Source organism: Musca domestica, unplaced genomic scaffold, assembly GCF_030504385.1.
Source record: "Musca domestica strain aabys unplaced genomic scaffold, Musca_domestica.polishedcontigs.V.1.1 25, whole genome shotgun sequence".
Classification (NCBI taxonomy): Eukaryota; Metazoa; Arthropoda; class Insecta; order Diptera; family Muscidae; genus Musca; species Musca domestica.
In genome coordinates this window covers 9427919-9453536 of record NW_026712277.1, presented here as the reverse complement: position 1 = coordinate 9453536, position 25618 = coordinate 9427919, and the positions used below count along the sequence as shown (strand labels likewise).

Below are 25618 nucleotides of genomic sequence, written 5' to 3'. Positions count from 1 at the left end.
GCCAAACAGTTCTGGGGGGCTCTCACACAGAAAAAAGCCGGTTTGAGTATCTATGAGAGTGCAGTCGTCGGTGGGTCGTTTGTGGAGCTTTCCGTGTGCTTTTGTGTGCGTGCCTGAATGTATCGGGGAGTTGCGTTTATGTATGTGTTATATGCACACCAACACATCCATGCATGGTTGAATGTATTCCATATAGACGTCCATGTGTTTTCCTACACTTGAACTTGCTTCTCATCTAAGCGCACTTTGAATGACAATGAAGTTTTTCATCTTCGTCGTGTCTTCTTCGTCATTCGAACGATAGATGTAGTTGGTGGCTATATTTTCATGTTCGTCATCTTCCCTTCATCGCCCTCTCTCTCTCTCTCGTGCATCTCCCATGGCAGCCCCCAAAAATCGCTCGTTATTATCATTTCAAGTCATCATCGTTTTGTGGTCTTAATTCTTGCTTTGAGATTGTCAAAGTATCGCCAGCCTGAGTGCCTGCCTGTATGGCCGGCAATAAATGCAATTGTCAATTTATTTCCATTTTAATTTCTGTTATTTCGTCATTGACAACTTTTTTGTTATGGCAAAATAAATTGTGACTGGTTTTCGTTTTCCATTGTTAATCAATTAGGTGTTGCAGTTTTTTTCTTCTTCTTCTTCTCGTATCCACAATTTTGTCTGGCAATTTCGAGAGTCGGCCAGTGGCAAGAAGAAAAAGAAAGTCTTTCTTAGAAAAAGAGCTTTAGAGGAAAAAAAAATCGACAATAACCCAGCATAACTTTTAGGGAAAAAATAAAATATTAACACTGACAGTGGTTGGAGAATTTTTACTCTACTGGGCTTCACTCAAGGTCAGTAGAACAATATAGAGTACTATTTCGTAATCTTGGTACATTGAACATACAAAATTTCAAGAAAACCTTTCCTCTCTGCCGAATTTTTCCTTTCGAAATTTAAAACAATATTGTACGGTAGTAAAAAATTCGCACAAATTTTTTTATTTGACCCTTAGACACCAAGAGTAAGTCCGACAATCCAGCATACGAAGACCTTCAGTTCTTTTTATGGAAAGTTTAGTTGAGTACCCCCTAGAGTACTTTGTGAAAATTTTTGGTCCGAATTTCCAAAATAAACTACAATATCTACCACAAACTCACAGCCTATTTTAGATTCCCTAGATCCGCTCATATAATCTCAACTGTAATTTTCTTGAATGACAGCAAAAAATTTCGGAAATAGCATTAAATTTTAGATAAAGTTTAGATTTGTTCGAATTGATCGACTTTGGCACAAATTATGACCCTCAAACGGCCAATGAAACCCTCATACGTTGCCCGAATGTTGCTCTGCGGCATTTTGGTCCATTCGCGACGAAGCGCTTGGTGATTGAGGTGATCGACACTTTGGTCTTTTTTAGTGCCAACCTTGCTTTCCAAAATACTCCAGACACAATAGTCCAACGGATTGGTATCCGGAGATTTTGGTGGCCATTGTGTGCTGGAAATGAAGCGATTAATCTCATTTTGTAACCATTCTTGGGTGGCGCGTGCTGAGTGCGATGGTGCTGCTGAGTCCTCTTGGAATGTCCAAGATATGCGGCCAAAATGTTTGCGTGCCCAAGGCTTTAATACATCCTCCAGAATATTTTCGAGATAATATTCGGCATTTATTCTGATAGCACGGTCGATTAATACGAGCGCAGAGCGACAATTGGCTGTTATGGCGGCCCACACCATCACCATGGTCGGCGCTTGAGTTTTGGTGGCCAACCGAAGGTGCACATTTTCAGCTGACCCCTTTGGCAAGTAAACACGAGCGGATCATTTTGTTTGTTTACAAATTGCTGGACAACGAATGTTTTCTAATCGGAGAAAACAAAATTCGGCAGTTCACCACTTACGGCCAAGCGATGCAACTCTTTAGCTCTTTTGAGTCTATTTTCTTTCTGTTAAGGTGTCAACTCTTGCACTTTTTGGAATTTCAAGGCTCGACCCCGAGCACATTTTTCAATATTAGCCGAATGAAATATTGCGATATGTTCAGCTCACGAGCCATCTTCCGGCCACTGCGACGCGGGTTTTGATCAAGTCGCTTCGTTACTTTTCGAACCATTTCTGCTGATGTTGCTGTGTTTTCTTCCGTCCACTTCCTTGACGTCAGGCTACGCTACCAGTATCAGTATCACGGTAACGAGCGATGGTACGAAACACAAAAGATTTATTCACATTTAAATGCTGGAGTGCTCTAACGATAGCCACTCGTGGTTTTCCAGCCAAATATAAAGAAATCACACTACCACCCTTAATTAAATCGCGAATAACTATTTTTCTGGAAAGTTCTCACCAAAATGCTTTCGTACGCTTCTAAACAATATAATGAGCTGTCACTGGAATAATTTTAGCAGCTGTCGGACGAGTGGCTTAGAAATGACAGCGGTCTGAAGTTTGTTGCAGTTTTTTATCTCACCCTGAATGGCCCCTGCTAATGGCTCCGGGTGGTAATATCGTACCATTCTGTACCTTTCGTACCCATAAAGTACGAATTACCAAATATCCCTACATCTCAGAACGGATCTTCCTACGAAATTTTAATTTCAAGCTTTTACCGAACCCTTGTCAATATTGTTTGCTTTTGTACATTTCTAAGCAGAACTTCTCCTAAAGGTGATCTGTAATTATTGTACATCCTTTTTAAGGAAGCCAATCTACAGTGCTTTTATAGGTCCGGCAATACTTTACTGGCATTCTACAGGTTTTACAAGACTTTAAAAGAAACTAAAGGGGAACCCATTTCGGTTTCTTAGATAAGAACTCTTTTAAAGGTACTCCATAATTTATGGGCTTCAGTAGTTCTTCTTTAGAATTGTGAACAATGTTTTAGGTCTTCTGGATGCAAAACACGAACCGATATCGGTTTCGTAGAAAGGAACTCTTTTAAAGGCCCTCCATAATTGAAGGGCTTCAGTAGTTCTTCTTTAGAACAGTGATCAATGTTTAAGTCTTCTGGAAACAAAAGGCGAACCCATGTCGGTTTCGTAGAAAGGAACTCGTTTAAAGCCCTCCATAATTGAATGGCTTCAGAAGTTCTTCTTTAGAAAGAATTTCTACCCTCGGACTTCTATAAAAGCAAAATGTCAGCAATCTCTCCCCTGAAAGGAAAATTCTGCCACCTCTTCCCAATATGTACCCATCAAGTTTTTCATCTTTTTGTCGAAATAGAGAAATTTCATTCTCAATTGTTGCTGGGTTACTCATCCACCAAAATCTTCAGCCAACCAACCAACTCACTCTGCGACGCTTGCAACATGCCTTGCAACTCGATTCAATTTCATTAATTTTCCCCGGTTTGTGTGTTAGTGTGTGTGAAAATTGTTCCCTTGACACTATGATATCAATTTTCATTTTGGATCTGCTCTCTACAATCATGCAATCCAACCAACCTACCCACCAATCCAATTATGCCCCTATACATTTGTCTGTGTGTGTGTGTGTAGAAATGTATCTCTTTCTGTGTGTATGTGTGTGTGTGTACTTTTATAGCTCCATTTGCACTTGCATTCTCGGAATATTTCGTTTTCGAATGGGCCATAAAATGACGACGGCAGCGACGTCAAATGCTCGGTGTCCCGGCTGTTGTTTTTTTCATTAACAGAGAGGGAGAGTGGCAGATTCGTTTGCTCCACACATGCACGGACCTTGTACTCTTTTTTGTTTCTGTTCTGTATAGCGAACGCCGCATAAACCCCAATCTGAATTACCTCAACACCAACAACAAGCAGCCAACAAACAAACAAAGCGAGTCGTGTCGAACAACGACACGATACTAGAAATGCTAAAAATGCATCGGCATTTTCATTCATCGGCATACATCGTATCGTGACTCTGACTGCATACCTTGTCTGTCACTCCTCAGTCAGGAGAGCTTAATGAACAACAACAACAAAAACCACAAATGAAAAAAATTCTGTATCTGTTAGATAAAAAAAAACGATGTACACATCATGGGCAATGTCACGACAACATTTCATTCTCACCGGTAAATTGTCTATCGCCACTCTCTCTCTCTCTCGGGGTAACACCATCATTTCTCCCTTTGGCCATAACAATAACAATGAGAGAGAGTATCTACCTAGGAAAGATGGTGAGATACCCACAGAAGGTAAACATGTTTCAGTCACAACGACAACAACAACAACAGCAAGCCATTCGTTGTCACCGTCATCGTATTTAGGTTTTTTTCTCGCAGTGTTTGTTGTTGTTTTGCCAGAGTGTTCTTCTTTAGGTTGTCGCATCGCCGTCGTCGTCGTCGCGTTGTATATGTGGGTTAGTCATGCTAAACAGTTGCTGGCGACGTCGCAGCAACGCATAGAGTAAACACAACGGCGAACAAGTACCCAAACATGTATGAGAGTGGTGGAGATACATCAACAAAGTAATACTGACCAACCAACCGTTCCATCCTCAATGTCCCTAAGCGACCCACCGACCCGACCGTCCATTTCAACAGGGTAGGCACATCCATCGTTTATGTGTCTGGTTTGGTTTGTAACAAAAACCCGAAACAACGCACTCACACATTAGCCGCCCCATGCACAGGCACAGTGGTAGCACGGCCAGCAGCTCGTCGCCTCCCTGCACCACCCAGAAAATAATAAAAACAAAGGTTGTTAGAGAGAGGGAGGGGGTCAGAGAGTACTTTACATGTGAGTGTGTGCAAGTGGGAACCTTGAGAGCCAACCAGCCAGCCAAAGCAAGAGCAAATGCAGGGAATTTCCAATTGAATCCAGTTCTGGCGTTTTTTCCTTCTTCAGATAAAACGTGCAAGTATAGTTGCAGAGAAGAGGCGAACAAGTCGACTCCGACCGAATGTTTACAAAGTGTAAAGATGCATATCCACTCTCTTTAGATAAGGCGGTGGTGTTAACTTGGCGGTTTTAGTGACTTTTTTGAGAAATGATTTCTAAATTTATTTTCAGTTTTTAAATGGACTGATAGGTAGTGATGGGAGAACGGTATATTTCGTACCTAAAACCCCCAAATTGGCATAAATATTGTTACACGTACAAAGGAAGTTAAGTTCTTCGGGTTGGAACTTCCCCGTAAAATATGGTGAGATGAAAAAACTGCAACCAACTTCAGACTGCTGTCATTTCTAAGCCACTCGTCCGACAGCTGTTAAAATTATTCCAGTGACAGCTCATTATATTGTTTACAAGCGTACAAAAGTATTTTGGTGAGAATTTTCCAGAAAAAAAGTTATTCGTAGTGGAATTCAAGCGTGATAGTGTGATTTCTTTTTATTTGGCTGGAAAACCACAAGTGGCTATCGTTAGAGCACTCCAGCATTTAAATGTGAATAAATCTTTTGTGTCTCGTACCATCGCTCGTTACCGTGATACTGGGTAGCTTAACCCGACGTCAAGGAAGTGGACGAAAGAAAAAAGCAACATCAGCAGAAATGGTTCTAAAAGTAAAGAAGCGACTTGATCGCAGTGACCGCCTCGCAGTGGCCGTAAAATGGCTCATGAGCTGAACATATCGTAATATTCTATTCGGCAAATATTGAAAAATGAGCTCGAGGTAAAGCCATTAATATTCCCAAAAAGAGCAAGAACTTACACCGCCACAGAAAAAAAAATTGACTCAAAAGAGCTAAAGAGTTGTTTCACTTGGCCGAAAGTGTTGATATTCCGAATTTTGTTTTCTCCGATGAGAAAACATTCATTGTCCAGCAGTTTGTAAACAAACAAAATGATCCGCTCCAGAACTCAAGCGCCTGGTGTGGGCCGCCATAACAGCCAATGGTCGCTCTCCGCTCCGTGGCATCAGAATAAATGCCGAATGTTATCGCAAAAATTCTCTGGAGGGTGTATTAAAGCATTGGACATGCAAACATTTTGGCCGCAGTCCTTGGACATTTCAACAGGACTCCTGGCTTCATTTCCAGCGCACAATGCCCACCAAAATGTCCGCATACCAATCCGTTGAACTATTGTGCCTGGAGTATTTTGGAAAGCAAGGTTGGCACTAGAAAATGCCAAAGTGTCGATCACCTCAAGCAAGCGCTTCGCCGGGAATGGGCCAAAATACCACAGAGCAACATGGGCAGCGTGTGACGGTTTCAAGGCCGTTTGAAGGCCATAATTCGTGCCAAAGGTGACCAATTCGAACAAATCTAAACTTATTCTAACATTTGATGCTGCTTCCGACACTTTTCGCTTTGATCCATATAAAAAATTCGTTTGGCTTTGTTGCAGTTTTTTTATCACACCCTGTTCTTCAACACTTCGAGCCATGCTTTATATTGCACAGAAATTTAGCACTAATACCTGTATTTTTTTTTTTTTAATTTTATCAATGCATAACTTAAAATGCGTAAAATGTCTTGAAACTGATTTTGTGATATGTGACAATGGGTAAAAGTGCCATACGATTACATAAAACTATCTTTTATATTTCTACCAGGCTCCATATAAATATTTATTTTCTAGAAATGATAAATTTGTTTGAAAATGGTACCCATTTTAAATTTTCTTAAAATTTAATTCGAGCCAATGTGTTAAAAAACGGCTGAAAATCACGACGATTTCAACTGAATATTCTTTTCTATGTTTTAATTTTGTATGTAATTAGAAAATGTAGACTTATTTCTGAGAGAATCCATTTGAAAAATTAATTTTAATTACAAATCATAAAATCGTTGAAATTGCCATAAAAACGCCAAATTAGCCACATTGTTATGAGTATCTGTGAGTGGGTTCTCAATGAATGATGTTTACCCAAGTCATACGCACGTCGCCACAATGTATGTGTGCGTGATAAATCCCACAGATACTCCAACACACTGAGAGAGAGAGAAAGAGCGCACTCAGTGTCGATGACGACTACGACGACAACGACTCGGTTATTGAATGCAATTTCGCTGAGAGGGAGAGATGAATGATTGAGGGCCCCACAAACAGTTGTTGTCGTTGTTGCTGTATCTGTGTGGTGCTCTGTTTTGGCTTGACTGGCCGTCGTGTATGGTCGTCGTCGTCGCCGCCGACAACGAAGCGAGTTCATGACTCTGGCAATGACTGGCAATCATTGATTTAGTATTTGTTTGGACATCGTTGTTAGCGGAGGATTTTTGAAAAATTCAGAACACAGTGTCTGTGTCGTCGCCGTTGTCTCAGCGTGTACGAAGCGAACGTAAAAAAACAAGAAGAAAAAAATACAAATAAATAAAAAAAAACACACCGAATTTGTTGCGGTTCGTTTTGACCGTGTTTTTGTTTCGTTTTATTTGAATATTTTCGATTATTGTTGGGATAACGCCGGAGTAACGCGTTCGCCGTGTTGTTCTTGTTCTTTTTTCAAATTTTTCGATTTTGTTAAGCATAATTATGTGTCTGCATTTTTTTCGAAAATAAAATTCTAAACAACAAGAAGAAGTGATTGAGAATAATGTGAGTGTCGAATTGAAATTAAGAATTCAAATCAAACATAAAGAAAGAAGAAGCAGAAGAAGTTAAAATAGAAAGAAAAAAAAATAAGTGAAGAATTAGAATTGAAGAAAAGCAAAGAAAACAACAACAAGAAATGATCACACGTTTTATTTTTGTGGAGGCATGAAATGAATACAACAACTTTGTAGCAGACTGCTGTCCGTCTGTCTCGGTCTCTACGTCTTCTCGGCGGAGACGTGCAGTGAAAACCAAGTGAATTTGTTTTTCGTGGATAATTTTGTGCTGCGTTTCCAATATCAGCAACCAAGCAAACACACACACAAACGCACGCACACATAATGCAATAAAATCGAAAAAACAACAACAACAACTGCAACAAGCCAAGAAAGAAAGAAAGCAAACAAAACAATTCAGTTTTTAATTTTCGTATTCTTCTTATTTCCGATCGAAAAAATCTAAAAAAAAATCAACAGCAAAAAAAAAAAAGAGAAAAGATCACCAACAACACCAACAACTGCAACAGAAAAAGAAAGGCAATTTTGGAATTAAAGAACGTGCACTTTTTCATGTTTAAACGTGTGTGTGTCTGTCTGTGAAGACATCAAATCTCAAAGCGAAAAGAAGTGGAAAATAAATATTGAAAATTGTAAAGAAAAATTACAAAATTAAAAAAATTTCAAAATAAAACAAAAAAGTGAGTGAAAATCCCCAGCTCCTAAAAAACAAAAAACCTGTGGAGAGAACCATTTGCCACTCTCATTTTACTCCTCCTTCATATTCTTCGTCATCGTTCCCTACAAATTGGATAATAAAACTATCTTCGTGCTACTTTAAAATCCGTAAAGTAAATAAACAAAACTTGGTACCTATCAACTAATCTCCTAATCACTGGTATTAGAGGGAGAGGAGAGCACCAAGAGAGAGGGAGAGAGAGACAGAAATCTTGTTTGACTTTCTTTGTTCATCGAGAAAAAAAACAAGGTTCTACCTATTTTCCATGCAAAAGAAACTCCTTTCCAAATTCAAATGAGAATGACTCTCTCTCACAACTATCTGAGAGAGTAGTGTTTGTGTGTGTCCGAGAGCCGCAAGGGAATATTTGCAATGCCAACGAAAAATAAAAACAACAAATATCACAACATCTTCGTCTGGCTGTTGGCTGGTGATAATTTTATGCGTCTGCCACTGAAATAAAAATATTTCGGTCTTGTTGTTGTTGCTACTCACGTCCTTCGTTCGTAAGAAATTTCTTGAACACACACATTCGCCCAGACAGACACAGTCAAGGTCTGTTTTTGGGATTTATGCGGATTATTGTCACTAATGGTAGAACCCAAACAACAATGATGTCGATTTACGGTCTAACAAAAACACAAAAATTGACACAAATTATTTCGAATTTATTGGAGAATATAAAAATTAAATAAAAATTCTTACTTGTGTTAAAGTGTAAATAAAATTACGACAAAAAAAAAAAAAAAACAAAAAAATTGAAGAAATCAAGTGCAAAACAAAATATAAAAATTTTAAGAATATTCCAAAAAAAAGAAAGGAAAATAATCACCACAACATTTATCTCATCATCATTAGAAAAGAGAACCAATCTCCCCCAACACCCCTGGAATTCATTGTTAAAACATTTGCAATTTTGTTGAAACCTGTTGAATATAAAATTATAAAAAAATAATATAAACTGTTTGAATTTTTATTGAAAAAAAATTATAATTGTGATATATTGTATAAAGAAACCAACAACAACAATAAAATTATTATTAACAACAACTTCAAACCTCCTCATCCAACTCACACACAAAAAACAAAATCGAATTCGAATTGAATTGATTCAAAAACCTCATCTTCAGCCAACCTCAAATGCAAAAACAAAAAATGCAAAACCTCAACTCTAACCTCAAATGGATTAACAATTTTTAGCTGTCCTGTTTCCAGCAACACCAAAAAACTATTGGGATTATATACTATATACAAAAAATAATAAACGAAATTATTTTTTTAAACAAAAGGTAAATATTAAAAACAAAATGTTTTTTGTTACTTTAAGGAATTCTGAATGAAAAAAGCAATACAAACACAAATTTTGAGAGGGATATAAAAATTACAAAAAAAAAAAAAAAATAATAATAAATAAATAAATAAATAATTAAAAAAATCGAATAAAAACATGTTTAATTATAATTGAACAATAATAAAAAATAATCCAAGTTGTTATTTTGGCTCTCTAATTAAAAAAATCAATATTTGCACCCTTATCTTCGGAAAGTATTTTTTCTTGGGGGACGGATACGGATACCCGGATATTTGACACAAGACACTGGTTAGACCCAGATATGGACAATATAGGTATTAATTCAATATAATGAAAATAATCGGCTCGTTCGGTTTCAAAGATCCATATCTCTAGATCCAAGAAATATAAAAACACACATTGTGGAATTTTGGAAAGGTTGTAGAGTCCACTATAATTTGGCATAAATGTTGTGGACTCCCAAAATGAGACATTTTTCGACTATTGGGGAGTTTTAAAAAAATCGGGGTCCAAATAGTCAAAAAATTTGATACAACTACGGAACTGTTTTAAATAACCCGTGTGGCCACTTGTTGGATAGGTATTTTCAGTAGCTTGTTTTTTTTTTTTAAATTTTGTTGTTGTTGTTATTGTTGCTTTTAAGATTTTTTATGTTTTATTTGTTTATTAGTGGAGAAAGATGGTAATGTTTACCGTAGGGTAAGGCAGGGAATACCTAGATGTCGGAAAGAGCCACCAATCCTCATCAGTTCCCTTGTTTTTTGTCTGGGATATTCTCCCCAGCAGTCTCTCCCAGGAGTCCGGGTCCATCGCCCAAGAATAAGTTACTTTCCCCGTAAAAGGGTGCAAATACCTACTTCTGGAAAAAAAAAAATTAAAAAACTAGACTTGTTCTGTTATTTTTTTTCGTAGCAATCGGGAAAAATCTTTTTAATACATTCTCCTGAACCGTCGCTCATCGTGGTATGTCAGGCTCGATCTTGGTACCGACTAAAAAAATCCTCCTGCCAACCTTTGGGAATTGCCACCATCATGGCACCACTTTCGTAATACTTTGAGGTTGATTTCGATTCCTTTCGATGTCTTATAGGGGTGTATAAGTCCCTTTTTCCATATCATCCACCATAAAGGGTGAGATGAAAAAACTGTAACAAACTTCAGACTGATGTTATTTCTAAGCCACTCGTACGACAGCTGTTAAAATTATTCCAGTGACAGCTAATTATATTGTTGACAAGTGTACAAAAGCATTTCAGTGAGGATTTTCCACAAAAAAAGTTATTCGTGACGGAATTCAGGCGTGTGATTAGTGTGATTTCTTTAAATTTGGCAGGAAACCCACAAGTGACTATCGTTAGAGCACTCCAGCATTTAAATGTGAATAAATCTTAAATCACGTTACCGTGATACTGGTAGCGTAGCCTGACATCAAGAAAGTGGACGGAAGAACAGCAACATTAGCAGAAGTGGTTCGAAAGAAGCGACTTGATCGAAATCCGCGTCGCGTCGCAGTGGGCGAAAAATGGCTCAGTGGCCGAACATATCGCAATATTCCATTCGAAAAATATTGAAAAATGAGCTTGGGGTAAAGCCATTGAAATTTCAAAAATGGCAAGAACTTACACCGCAACAGAAAAAAATTGACTCCAAAGAGCTAAAGGATTGCTTCGCTTGGTCGAAAGTGGTGAACTGCCGAATTTGGTTTTCTCCGATGAGAAAACATTCGTTGTCGTTACTTGCCAAAGAGGGCAGCTAAAAATGTGCACCTTCGGTTGGCCACCAGAACTCAAACGCCGGCCATGGTCATGGTGTGGCCATAACAGCCGATGGTCGCTCTCCGCTCGTATTAATCGCCTGTGGCATCAGAATAAATTCCGAATATTATCGCGAAAATATTCTGGAGGGTGTATTAAAGTCTTGGACATTCCAACAGGTCCACCATCGCACTCAGCAAGCGCCGCCCTAGAATTGTTAAAATATGAGGTTCCTCGCTTTATTTTTAGCCCACAATAGCCACCAAAATCTCCGGATACCAATCCTTACTTATGTGTCTGGAGCATTTTGGAAAGCAAGGTTGGCTCTAAAAATTACCAAAGTGTCGATCACCTCAAGAAAGCGCTTCGCCGAGAATGAGCCAAAATACCGCAGAGCCACATTCGGACAGCGTGTGACGGTTCCATTGGACGTTTGAAGGCCATAATTCGTGCCAAGGGTAACCAATTCGAACAAATCTAAACTTATTCTTAAATTTGATGCTATTTCCGACATTTTTTGCTTTCCATCAATGAAATTAAAAAAAAAAATGTAAAAATTATGGCGTTTGACTTTGTTGCCGAGTTTGTTTATCTCACCCTGTACACCCTCTTTGTTCGAAAATCTCGAAAGAAAAATAGTTTTCCTTGCCCTGTTTTAAAGTCATATTTTTAATGAACCTTCCTAGAAATCGTCACATTTTTTCGGATCTCGGAAAAACTCGTTGACTCACTCTTGTAAACTTAAATGGAGTATGAAATTTAATTATTCAAAATCTCCGATACATTAACTTATACCTCACAACTCGCCTCAATAACATTTTGCTTCCTAATAAGACATTATCCACAAAATACCCTCTAAAGAACTTATTTGCCAGCAAAACATTGCTCATCCCAAAACATCCAAAATACATAAATTGATGATAAATTCACGAAAACCAAAACTCCAAATATTAATTGATTTTTATGTTGCCATTTCACACCTTGAAAAATAAACTTCCCATTGTTCTTCTGCAAGTTCTGGAGAAATTTGTGTGACTACAACGCATAAATCAAATAAAATGCACTTTTATCAATTTGCATTGGACTTATTGCCTCGAAACGCCCGGCAAACATAAATTCATAAATATTTACCCAGAAATATCTGCAACAATACAATGACAACAACAACAAGGATCTGCAGCTTTAAAAATCCAAAGGATGACAAAGAGCTGAATCCAACACCATACCACTCCCAAAAATTTACGATTTTGCAAAATAACAAATGCGAAATTTTGTAAAGCATATGTTAAACCCTGTTTTAACATTCCACCCCAGCCCCCTCTCAAAAATACCTGGCCCAAAACTTCAGCCTACTTTTTTAGTATCAACCAAAAAAAAAAAAAAACAGATTTTTCATGCTAATTTATTGTGGATTCCCCCATTTTGGTTGGGTTGGCGGGGCTCAATGTCAAAAAAATTGACACCTCATATACAATACAATCATGCAAACTCACATACACTCAGAAACACACACACACGGTCACATTCACACGGCGATGCAAACAATCAAACATACATTCGCCCATTAAATGTGCATGCAGGTGACAATGACCTCTCTCACACTATTGAGACCGACCGACCAAACGGCCGTCCGACCGCCTGACTGTCTTCCCTCCTCTGCTGTTGTATTTTGCTTAGTTAGCCTGCCGCTGCTGCTATTTTTATTGTTTTCGTTGTTGTAGTTTTTGTAGAGATTGTTGATTTGATTCGTTGTCGGCGGCTCAGGTAATTTGAAAATGCGATTTGTCATCATTTAAAGGCAGCAAATCTACACTGGATGGATGGTGGTTCACACAGAAAGCTTTCAGTGATGAAATCGAGTCAAGAGAGAGAGAGAGAGACAATAGAGGAAAATTAGAAATATTAGAAGAAGTGTGAAACAAAAAGTTTGTTGAAAACCCCACTATAGCAGGACAAAATTGGTGCATTTTTTTAAATATTGAATTTTAGAAGGTACCGACGATATATGAACATTTCCTGTGTGAAGATTTTGACTACCCTTAGGACCTGAAATACCAAATTACAACTATTTTAGTGGGAGAATACGTCTAATGCTCATGCCCGTGAAGATAAATTGTAAAATATAAATGCAATGTGTTGGTGCGCAAGGGGTTAATTGAAAAATAGTTTTTTTTAATATTAATGATTTCTACCATTTTTTTTGGATAAATCAACGTATTTTTAAATTAATTTAAATTAAATTAACTAATTAAATTAATTTAACAGGAAAATGACACAATTTCCCGACGAGGACGAATAACCAGAGTGGTGTTGGCGGTAGGGAAACTGCATGGAAAATGCTGAATTGCACAAAAACTATGCTAGCTGCGTCATTGAGGCGTGTCTTAAATGAAAGGTCTCGAGGAGTACTTTCTGGCTATATATGCCTTATATTCCCAACTGATTTCAGATAATCGAATTTTTCGATTTTCTAACCAAAGTGGCGGTTTCGGTAGGGAAACTGCATGGAAAATGCTGAATTGCACAAAAACTATGCTAGCTGCGTCATTGAGGCGGGTCTTAAATGAAAGGTCTCGAGGAGTACTTTCTGGCTATATATGCCTTATATTCCCAACTGACGCAGCTAGCATAGTTTTTGTGCAATTCAGCATTTTCCATGCAGTTTCCCTACCGAAACCGCCACTTTGGTTAGAAAATCGAAAAATTCGATTATCTGAACTCAGTTGGGAATATAAGGCATATATAGCCAGAAAGTACTCCTCGAGACCTTTCATTTAAGACACGCCTCAATGACGCAGCTAGCATAGTTTTTGTGCAATTCAGCATTTTCCATGCAGTTTCCCTACCGCCAACACCACTCTGGTTATTCGTCCTCGTCGGGAAATTGTGTCATTTTCCTGTTAAATTAATTTAATTAGTTAATTTAATTTAAATTAATTTAAAAATACGTTGATTTATCCAAAAAAAAATGGTAAAAATAATTTTATATTTTACAATTTATCTTCACGGGCATCTAATGCTCTTAAAATACTTCAAATTCGAAGGTACCTTTCTATGGGGGGTCATAACAAAACGTGAACTGCTGGACAACGAACGTTTTCTCATCGGAGAAAACCAAATTCGGCAGTTCACCACTTTCGGCCAAGCTAAGCAACGCTTTAGCTCTTTCGAGTCGAGTCTATTTTCCTTCTGTTGCGATGTAAGTTCTTGCACTTTTTGCAATTTCAATGGCTCGACACCGAGCTAATTTTTATACTCTCCACCTTGGAAAGGAGGGTATATTAACTTTGTCATTCAATTTGTAACATCCTTAAATATTCGCCGTAGACCCCATAAAGTATAAATATTCATAATCAGCATAAAATTCTAAGTCGATTTAACCATGTCCGTCTGTCTGTCTGTTGAAATCACAAAATTTAGCAGAGCAATTTGTGTTGTGTCTAGGATGGTTGGTATTGAAAATGAGATATATCGGTCCATGTTCTGGTATAGTCCCCATATAACGGTACCTCCCGATATTCGGTATTTTGATGATTTATGCCACATTTTTCACGGATTTGTCTGAAAATTGGTATTTGTAGGTCATAACGGGTCCCTGTGCGTGTGGCAAAACATTGCATATATAGGTCCACGTTTTGGTATAGCCCCCATATAAAGGTACCTCCCGATATTCGGAATTTTAATTTTTTTCCCACATTTTTTCACGAGTTTGTCTAAAAATTGGTATTTTTTTGGTCATAATAGGTTCCAGCTCCGGTGGCGAAACATTGCATGTATGGGTCCATGATTTGGTATAGCCCCCATATAACGGTACCTCCCGATATTCGGTGGTTTTTGCCACATTTCTTCTAATGTTTCCTTTACCCTAAGGGAGGTATTAAAAGTTTGGCCCGGGTGAATTTAATGTTTTTTTACTTGTTTAATATATGCCGAATGATATATTGCGATATGTTCAGCTCACGGGCCATTTTTTCAGCCAAATATAAAGAAGTCTCACTATCACACTTGAATTCCGTCACAAATAACTTTTTTTCTGGAAAATTCTCACCAAAATGCTTTTTTACGCTTCTAAACAATATAATGAGCTGTCACTGGAATAATTTTAGCAGCTGTCGGACGTGTGCCTTAGAAATGACACCAGTCTGATATTGGTTGCAGTTTTTTCATCTCACCCTGTATATCTACAAAAAAATGAAAACGACACCCGAACCATGCACACCAGCACAACAAAATTCAAGTTAAACAAATTCAAAGAAAATACGAACGGGGGAAAAATGGCGTTCAAAGAGCAAAATTATAATCATCGCAAAAAAAAACATGCCACGGATTCCATCCGTCCAGAGACACAGTTGAATGACTTTTTTAAAATTTATTTATTTTTTTTTTTTAGATTTTTTTGTGAAGTCTCTTTATTTTTCTTTTTAGCAGAAAAAATATTATGAACCGCTTAAAGCTAGGGAAGGTATATAATACATAAATTTTGGAAGCCATGAAATATAAAGTTTTAATGCAGCTACAAATGCCTTGAGGACCCAACATACTATGGCGCCCAAATGAATTATTTCCTGCAAGCTCTTTTTATCCCCTTTTCCAATATGTAGTCTGGAGGACTAGCCTCAAACATTCTTGTCCGGTGAGAAGTCACACTTATATGGGGGAACTATAGGATAACTTGCATTTCCAAGATGTCAGTCCTAATTTTTCAAAAAATTTGTTATATCTCCGTGTCATGATTTAAAAAAAAAATAAATAAGATTTTCGTGCAGACTGACCCTTGGATCCACCTTAAATAATATCATCTTCTTGGAGTCCCACCATTTGTAGAAGATTTTTTAAAAATTATTTCAAAACAAATTCTTCCCTTAATGACTGGCCACATTTCCAAGATTTTTTGTGGTTCTGCCAGACATCTTTTTTCAAATTGCCCACAAAATTAAAAAAATATATATTTAATGGGACATAAATGATTTCGTTTCACTTGTTGATTCTCTTATTGTTTTATTTTATTTTTTAATGATTTTTTGTTGCTTTTTTTAATGAGCCACTGCTTCTGCTTTTTCTCCTGCTGTTTTCATATTTTTTTTCCTTTCAATTGTCTTTATCTATAAAAATAAAATAAAAACAGCAGCGACCGACGACCAAAAATGACCTTGATTTGTGCGAAAATAAAAGTGCAAAACTTGAAAATAATTTTTGTTTGAATTTATCAGGACCAGGCTAGCAGCGAGCACATGCATGCAGTAGCGTTGAAGAGGACAGCAGCGAGCAGATTGACAGTAATCAGCCATTAAAACAAAAGCAGCAACAACAACAAAAAGAAACAAAATGAAAACAAAAGAAACAACAACAAAAATTATCAACATCTACTCTCTCTGTGTGTGACAACAACAACAAATACAAATACCTTCCTTCCATGACTACAACAACAAAACGTGCATTATTTTGCAATTTGACAAAAATTATTGCTGTGACGCATTTAAAAAATTCCAAAAACAAAAATATTCCACAAACAAAAAAAAAAAAAAAAAAAAAAACAACAAAGACAACAAAAACCAGAATTTCGAAATTAATGACTTTCTTGTTACATGACTTGAGAATTTGTGGTGAAATGTGAATTTAAATGATTTGGAAAATTCTAAAGACTTTAGGAAATAGAAACTGGCTACTCCGAAGCCGGACTCGAAACAGAAGCAAAATTTTCACATTCGACATAATCGACTAATCGAAAAAAAATAAAAAGGCCCTTATGACGAAGGAAAACCCCCATTCCAAGTATTTTACCCTCCACCATAGTATGGAGGGTATATTAAGTTTGTCATTCCGTTTGTAACACCTCAAAATACATATTTTAGACTCCACATCAGCATAAAATTCTATGTCGATTTGGCGATGTCCGTCCGTCTGTCCGTCTGTGGAAATCACTCTAGCTTCCAAACAAATTGAAGAAGATTGATAAAATTTTGCTCAAATGTATATTATGTCTGAAGGACTTTTGGTATTGAAAATGGGCCATGTAGGCCCACGTTTTGATATAGGCCCCATATAACGGTACCTCCCGATATTCGGTATTTTAATGATTTAAGGGACATTTTTCACCAGAATTGTTTCAAATTTGACATCTAAAGTTCGTAATGGATGCTACAGCCTACGACAGAAAATTGTCTGTACAGGTCCACGTCTTCGTATAGCCCCATATAACGGTACCTCCCGATATTCGGTGTTTTGATTTTATCGACATTATAACCGATTTTGCTTTAAGTTTCGCATTTGAATATTGTAATGGCTTATGGCAAATGTTACCTACGCAGGTTCATGTCCTGGTATAGACCCTAATATAACAGCTACATTCGGTATTTTTAAGATTTTAACAGAAGTTTTAACGGATTTTATTGTTTTTGAGAATTGCCAAATTCGTTCCAAATGGTGACATAACACTTTCGTTCGCTGCTCTGGTTTGGGAAAATACACATACATAGAAATTCAACAAAGAGTTCTCAGCAAGAGTAGAATCTGTCCACTCTAAAACGAGCGGGAGTAGCTCGCTCTTAGTCGAGTTTTTATGTTTAGCTCGTTTGGTTTTTTCTGATCCCAGGTGTGCTCTCGCCTTTCACCATTTACTTGAAATCGAGCGAGTTTTTTTCAGAGGTCAAAAACTAAAAGAGTGCTCAGCAAGAGTAGAATCCGCTCGTTTCGGTTGATTTTTGCTCGAGCGGGAATAACTCGCCCTTATTCAAGTTTTTTAGTTTTGCTCGTTTGGCTTTTTCTACTCCCAGGAGTGCTCTCGCCTTTCACCATTTACTCGGAATTGAGCGAGTTTTTCGGAGGTCTCTCTCCAGATATATCTAAATTAATTTGGGATCAGATATCTGGTCAATTTTCAACCTTCTAGAGATCCATTTGAATATCACTCTTTCCAAATTTTAAATTTATATAAATTTTCTTTTCTGTTTGGGATTTCACCCGGCACAATTCTGAGCCCTGATGTGCAATTTTCTTTAAGCTTTCACTTCATAAGCTTTCCATCAGGACCAGGGCCATCAAGCCAGTGACCGAATTTTTTTTTTTAGCATTTTTTGACCATCTAATTGTCTAAAACTTGTACTGCGCACCTCGTCATAAAGGACCCCTCAGTTTTATTAATTTCACCATAACTTCGAAACTGTTGCTACATGACTCACACGACTCTGTGACTTTAATTTTCACAACAAAAATATTAATTTTCAAATAATTGTGACGCATTGGGCGCCATTATTTTAGGATCTGGAGAAAAGTTTACAAATTTACCCAAATATCAACTGTTTTGATTTCCGAAACACTGAATGCAATTTTTCGGCCTCAATTTTTGTTTGCGTAGCATTTTGCTAGTCTTTATCAGCAACCTTGACGACGAATATCGAAGATAAGAAAAAACCAAATATTGTCGAATATGTCGAATATTATCTAATATAACACACTTCCCCATAGCGAAATATATAGGAAATATATTTTTGAGATTGTTGAAACGATAAACTAGGTAGGGTATCATTTCTTATTCTATAGAAATTATCAGTAAACCTGTGGAGGTGAGAAAAGTCGCATGGGAAATTTTTTAAAGGAAATATATATATATTTTAATTTCATATTTTCAGGGAAATGCAAACAGAAATGCACCCCAAAACAAAGGATTTTCGAGCACAGTATTTTTTTTAGATATATTTTTTCCTAAATTTAATTGAGATCTTTCCCTCCGAAGGCCTACAATCAAAGTTAATGCCGAACTTAGTACCACAAGTCTAATAGATCCATTTTCAATACCCAGATACTAAAAAATATCGAGAAATTTGATGATTGTAGTATTGGAGCGTCGAACTGCTTATCACTGTACCAAGATACTCTCGTAAGAGATCGGACAGAAATTGAGACGGAATTTCAACTAAATCATTAGTATTCGACTACGCTATAAAAAATATACGATCGTCTCATTGTGACTTCTTTGAGTAACAAATCAGCCACATTGGAAATGAATAGTTGAGCAGATATTTAATCCGAAATTAGATTAGATATATCTGGAGACACACCTCCGAAAAACTCGCTCGAATTCGAGTAAAGGGTGAAATACTAGAGCACTCCTGGGAGTAAAAAACAAAACTCATTTTTTCGGTTTCGCTCAAAAAGGGGGCGAGTTACTCCCGCTCGTTTTGAGTGAGAGCAAAATTCATTCGAAAACGAGCAGATTCTACTCTTGCTAAGCACTCTCTTAGTTTTCGTCATACCGTTGTGGTATTTCTATGTATTCAGTATTATATTAGACCACATATTTGATCCCGAATTAGATTAGATATACCTGGAGACAGACCTCCGAAAAACTAGCTCGAATTTGAGTAAAGGCGAGAGCACTCCTGGGAGTAGAAAAAACAAAACGAGCAATACTAATTTTTCGGTTTCGGTCGAATAGGGGCGAGTTACTCCCGCTCATTTTAGAGTGGGAGCAAAATTCATGCGAAAACGAGCGGATTCTACTTTTGCTGAGTACTCTTTTAGTTTTTGTTATACCGCATTGTGGTATTTCTATGTATGCGTATTTTCTCAAACCATAACAGCCAACGAAGCATAACCAAGCTCGTTGAAAAGCATTGCCACTAATCAAAACTAACCAAAAAAAAAAACATATGACGGTATTTTGTTGCATTTGTATACCTGCCCTGGCTTCTACTGTTTCCTCTTCTCAGATTTTGTACCCGAAAACCCCTTCTCCCCCAGTTCACAAATCAGCAAAATCTGATTTTTCCACACCATATCACTCTTCGAGCAAACTCTTACTCTCTTTTGAGCTAATCAGCTCCGACTTTAGTTGTTCAAACATCATTGACTTGTCAAAACTCCCAGACAAAACAAAAGAGGGAAGACGAAACTCCGAATAAAAAACTCTCGCTCTTCGATCACTCCCTCTCGCGAATAAAAACTGCTCAAATCTGACAGGTTGGGTTGCCGGAAATAGGAAGAGTGTATATTTATAGGTATTTTCCTTCTTCGTATAAGTCTCACATGTTTTCGGTTACACTATAGAGTTCCCTCGGAACTTTGGTCAGAAACTCATTCGATATGCCTCAATGGAATATCCTAGTCAAAGTTAATCGAATTTTTGAACCCAATTGATCTGATTTTTTTCGCGGATTTTTTTCTTTTAGCCACTTTGTTGAATTTGAGCATTTATCGGTCCATTTTCAAACTTCCTCTCTCTCTCTCCCATTTTGGAATAGCTCCAAAATTTGTCCTTTTTATATCTCCGAAAAATTCACCTGAAACCCCAGAAATTGAAACACTCGAGTTGGAACAACTTTATTCATCGAATAGCTATAACAAGTAGGCAGAACAAGCAAGAGACTAAGCAGCAGAAGAAAAGCAACAAGTCAGCCAACCAACCAACCTTTGAGTCAGTCAGTCAGTCCACCAGCCAGCCAGTTAGCCAGTAATTATAGCCAACATTAAGCAACCGAAAAACAAAAAAAGAGACGAAAGAGACAATTTCAAACAAGTTTTTGTTGTTGTTGTTAATTTCATTTTGAGCGGCGCAAATCACGTCACATCAGGTTGGGTCTGACGACGACGACGACGTGCGTTGGATTTTTCTTAAGTTCTACTCAAACTACGTTCAAAGACAGACACGGGACATACACACGAAACGATCAAACCACTACAAAACCAAAAAAAAATCTCGATACAAATAGAATTTGTGGCTGCAAGCGTTGTCGTAGCCGCCATCAATTCATTTAGACTTGTTTCTCGACGAAATAAGCAAAGAAAATAAAAGCCAGGTCTTCAACGACCAAAAAAAAAAACGGTAATAAAATGAATTGAAACAACAACAACAAATAGCCATATGAGAAATTTGAAAATAAAAGCACACATACCGAACGAAAGGAGATAGAAATACGCTACTGGCTCTAAGTCTCTGGCGAACCGTATCCAGAAAAAAAGAGAGTTTGGAAAAACATGTCTCAAAAGAGGCTAGCAATTTTGGCCAAATTTTAGGCTTTATCAAGCATTTTTGTTGTCTCTAAACGAGCCATACTTTATCTTCCTGACAATAACAGAAACACAAAAAACGATCCATCAATCAAATGTTCCTTTCTAAGGAGAGAGGAGATCACCAACAAAAAAAAAAAGAAGGAATACAAAATTTGCCGGTTTGGCTTTTTTTGATAATTGTTTCAAAAAGCAGCTTTAGTCATGCAAGCGTCATGAGGGGCATACAAATTCTGTTCTAAGGAAATGTTTTGTTCAAGGATCATAATTGATGCCTATACGCTCTGATTCACCTCTCCGTGCAATATAGGTTTTTTGAAAGAATTTGTTATTCTAAAACCGTTTTGAAAATTCTTAGAAAATATTATTTTTGCCAAAGTAATTTGAGGCATGTAGGCAACTAAAACCTATCGTCAGTGATTCAAGGATTTCGGTCAAAAATAGCCAAAGGGGGGAATTGTTTTAATGACATGAAAATGTTTAGAAAAAAATAACATCAAATATGGAATTTCCAAGAATTCACGTATTTAAAACCAGCTACTTTTTATGCTTAAATCCATAGTTGGTAGGACGTGTGTTACTCCCTTTGTGTCTGGAATATTATTTTTACCAAAAGTCGTCAGAAACACCCATTTTTTTGATAATCGAACTAATTTAAAATGCAAAAAAATACCAACTTCGGTTAAAAAAATCCAATAGTAAGTTCTCTCACCGAACCGGAAATCTGAAGTTTTAGGCGACGTTTCGTACCGATATCTGTCGATATCGAATTCTAATAAAAAGCTAGGCTATTCAGCAACTTTCCTAGGCTATTTAGCAAATTTGTATAGAGATCTTTGCTATTCGTCAGCTTTTCTACAGAAAACTATTCTATTCAGCAAATTTTCTAATGATTCTACACCATTTAGATCATTTCCTATAGAAAATCTTCTGTAGGAAATTGTGCTACAAATCATGTTTCCTATAGTAAGCTGTGCTACTCTTCAAATTTGCTCTTCAAATACTACGTTATTTAAAAACTTGAATCAATTTTTATACTATCCAATTTATAAAACTTTTTACAGAAAACTTTGCTATTCAGCTACTATCCTTAATAGCACAGATATGCTATTCAGTAAATTTTCTATAAAAACCTATGCTATTAAATTATTATTCCTTTAAATTACTGTGCTACTTGAGAATCTTCTATAGAACTCGATATATATGCTATTCAGAAATGCTATTCAGAACCTTTTTTACAAAAAACTATGCTATCCAGCTAATTTTGTGCAGAAATCTAAGCTATTTCTTTTTTTTTTAAATAAATTTCTATAGACAACTGGGCTACTCATCATCTTTTCTATTGAAAACTGTGCTACTCTGCAACTTTTCTATAAAAACCTATGCTATTCAGAACCTTTCTATATTTTTCTATAGAAATCTATGCTATTTATGAACTTCCTGAGGAATTTTATGCTATTCAGCAAATTTTCTATAACAAACTATGCTATTCAGGTACTTTCCTGCGGAGGCTTTTCTATTCAATCGCTTTCTATGGAAACCCATGCTATTCAGCATATTTCCCATATATAACGTCATGTTATTCCTCAAATTTAGTACGGAAAACTATGCTATAGGGGTTGCTATTTTACTTTTTTGCTATGCTATTCAGCATTCTGCAAAAATCTATGCTATTCTGGAACTTTTCTATAGAAAACGACGCTATTTAGAAATTGTCCTATGAAACCACCTATGCTATTCATCCAATGTTGAACAGAAATCTATGTTACTCAGCAACTTTTTGCAGAAAGTAGTTTTTTCAAAGAAAACTATACTATTCAGAAAATTTTCTAGAAAAAAATACGCTATTTAGTTACTTTTCTGCACAAAGATTTGCTATTCAGAAACGTTTTTATAGAAAAGTGTGCTACTTGGAAATTTTTTATAAAAAAAACTTTTTTTAAGCCACTTTCAGTAGAAATATTTGCTATTTAACCACTTTCTTAAGCAAAACATAATATTCTGCAATTTTTATTTTTCCGAAGAAGCTATGTTATTTCGTAACTTTTTATATAAATCTATGCTATTCCGCAAATTTTCTATAAAAAAAACTATGCTATTTATAGCTACCTTCCTTTAGAAAGCTATGCTATTCAAAAACTTTGTATAGAAGACTATGCTATTCAGGAAATTTGTTATATTTGTTATACATTTATGCTATTCAGAATCTTTTCTATAGAAAACTTACTATTCCGTTAATTTTCTACAAAAACCAATACAAGCAAATACAGAATACTTACTGTTCCGCAAATTTTGTTAAAAAAATTATGCTATTCTGTGGATTTTGTACAGAAAACTATGCTATTCAGCCACTTTTCTGAAGAAGCTATGCCCTTTGTCAGCTTTCTATATAAATCTATGTTATTCCGCAAAATTCCTATGAGAAACCTATGCTATTCAACTACCTTCATTTAGAAAGATGTGTTATTCTACAACTTTGTGTAGAAAACTTTGCTATTCAAAAGATTTTGCTATTCAGCAAAATTTAAAAAAAATTGCTTTTCGTCCACTGTCCTGTAGAAAGATATGCTATTTAGCAAATATTTGTGGAAATTTATGCTATTCTGCAATTTTTCTATAGAAAACACACTATGCCGTAAATTTTCTATAAAAACCAATGTTATTCAGCAAAATTCTATGCTATTCAGTCATTTCCTGAACTGTAAATGGATTCTACTTAGCAGCTCTTCGCGGAAATCTATGCTATTTGCAGATTTACTTTAAAAATCGATGCCATTCAGCAACATTCTGTAGAAATGTATGCTATTCCGAAAATTTTTGCTATTCAATAAGTTTTACATAGGAAATTATGCTATTCGGTATTTCTCCATAAAAATCTATGCTATTTCAGCAGCTATCTATTGATTATTATGCTATTGATGAACGTTTCTGTAGAAAAAAATTCTTTAACCTATTAAATATTTTTCACATTATTTTCGTTATAAATTTACTATTCAACTACTTTTGTTCTATTGAAAAAAATTTCTATAGAAATCTATGCTATTCCTCAAAACATATGCTATTCATCTATGTCCTGTAAAAAGCTATGCTATTCAGCTACTTTCTATAGAAATATATACTGCATAGCAACTATCCACAGAAATCTATGCTATTTAGCAGCAACGACTTCTGTAGGAAAGTATTCTATTCCACAACGTTTTGCTATTCAGTAACTTTTACATAAAAAACTATGCTATTTTGTACTTTTCCATATAAATCTATGCAATTTCAGCTACTTTTCCTTAGAAGAAATATGCTATTGAGTAACTTTCTGTACAAATGTATGCTTTTCCGCAACTTTTTGCTATTTAGTAACTTTTACATGGGAAATTATGCTATTCAGTATTTTTCTATAAAAATCTATGCCATTTCACCTATTTTTTCTCCATTCATTCCGTGAACATTTCGTTTTTCGTATATAAATTTAATATCTAGCTACTTTTGTTCTATAGAAAAAATATCGCAGACACTTTCTTATAGAAAATTACTTCATTCAGCGTGTTTTGTAGGGAAAACTGTGCTATTCAGCTACTTTCCTGCAGAGACTATGTTTTTTAGCAACTTTCTATAGAAATCTATGCTATTCTGCAAAACCTATGCTATTCAACTATTTCCCGTAAAAAGCTATGATATTTAGCAAATTTCTATACCAATGTATCCCATTTAGCAACTTTCCACGAAAATCTATGCTATTTAGGAACATTCTGTAGAAAATTATGCTATTCTGCAACTTGTTGCTATTAATTAACTTTTTCATAAGAAATTATGCTATTCAGTATTTTTCCATAAAAACCCGTGCCATTTCACCTACTTTTCTCAGAAAAAAATAAGCTATTAAGGAACTTTCCCTTGAAGTAAATGCTATTCAGCAAATATTTGCTATTCAACAATTTTTCTATAGATAAGCTAGGTTTAACCTATTAACTATTCTCCTATATAATATAGAAAAAATATGACTGTTCTGACTTCTTATAGAAAATTACTTCATTCAAAAAAAAAAAAAAAAAAGCTATTCAACAACTTTCGATAGAAATGTATGCTATTTCGCAACTTTTATTTATTTTATTATTTCAGCTATTTTTCCTCCGAAAAATAGGCCATTAAGGGACTTTCCACTATTTGCTATTCAGCAAATTATGCTATTCAATAATTTTTCTATCGAAAAAAATCGTAAACCTATTATCATCCATTTTTTCGTTATAAATTGGCTATTCAGCAACTTTTGTCCTATAGAAAAAATATCGCTGTTCTGACACCTTCTTATGGAAAATTGCCTCATTCAAAAAAAAAAAATAAATAAATAAATAATAAACACCTATTTAGCAATTTTCGGTAGAAATG

At 36.1% G+C, this 25618-nt stretch overlaps 1 protein-coding gene across 2 annotated transcripts in view; it reads left to right on the top strand.

Annotated features, from left to right (window-relative positions):
- LOC105262291 (ecdysone receptor) overlaps window positions 1-25618 on the top strand; it is a 188085-nt gene that overhangs the window by 99774 nt on the left and 62693 nt on the right. The window contains exon 1 of one of the 2 annotated variants that reach the window (XM_059123827.1): window positions 8982-9456. The exons of the other annotated variant lie outside the window; for it this stretch is intronic. The gene's annotated coding sequence lies outside the window, so the exon portion shown is untranslated. Of the gene's footprint in view, window positions 1-8981; window positions 9457-25618 lie in introns of those variants that run through there. 2 annotated transcript variants of the gene reach the window in all.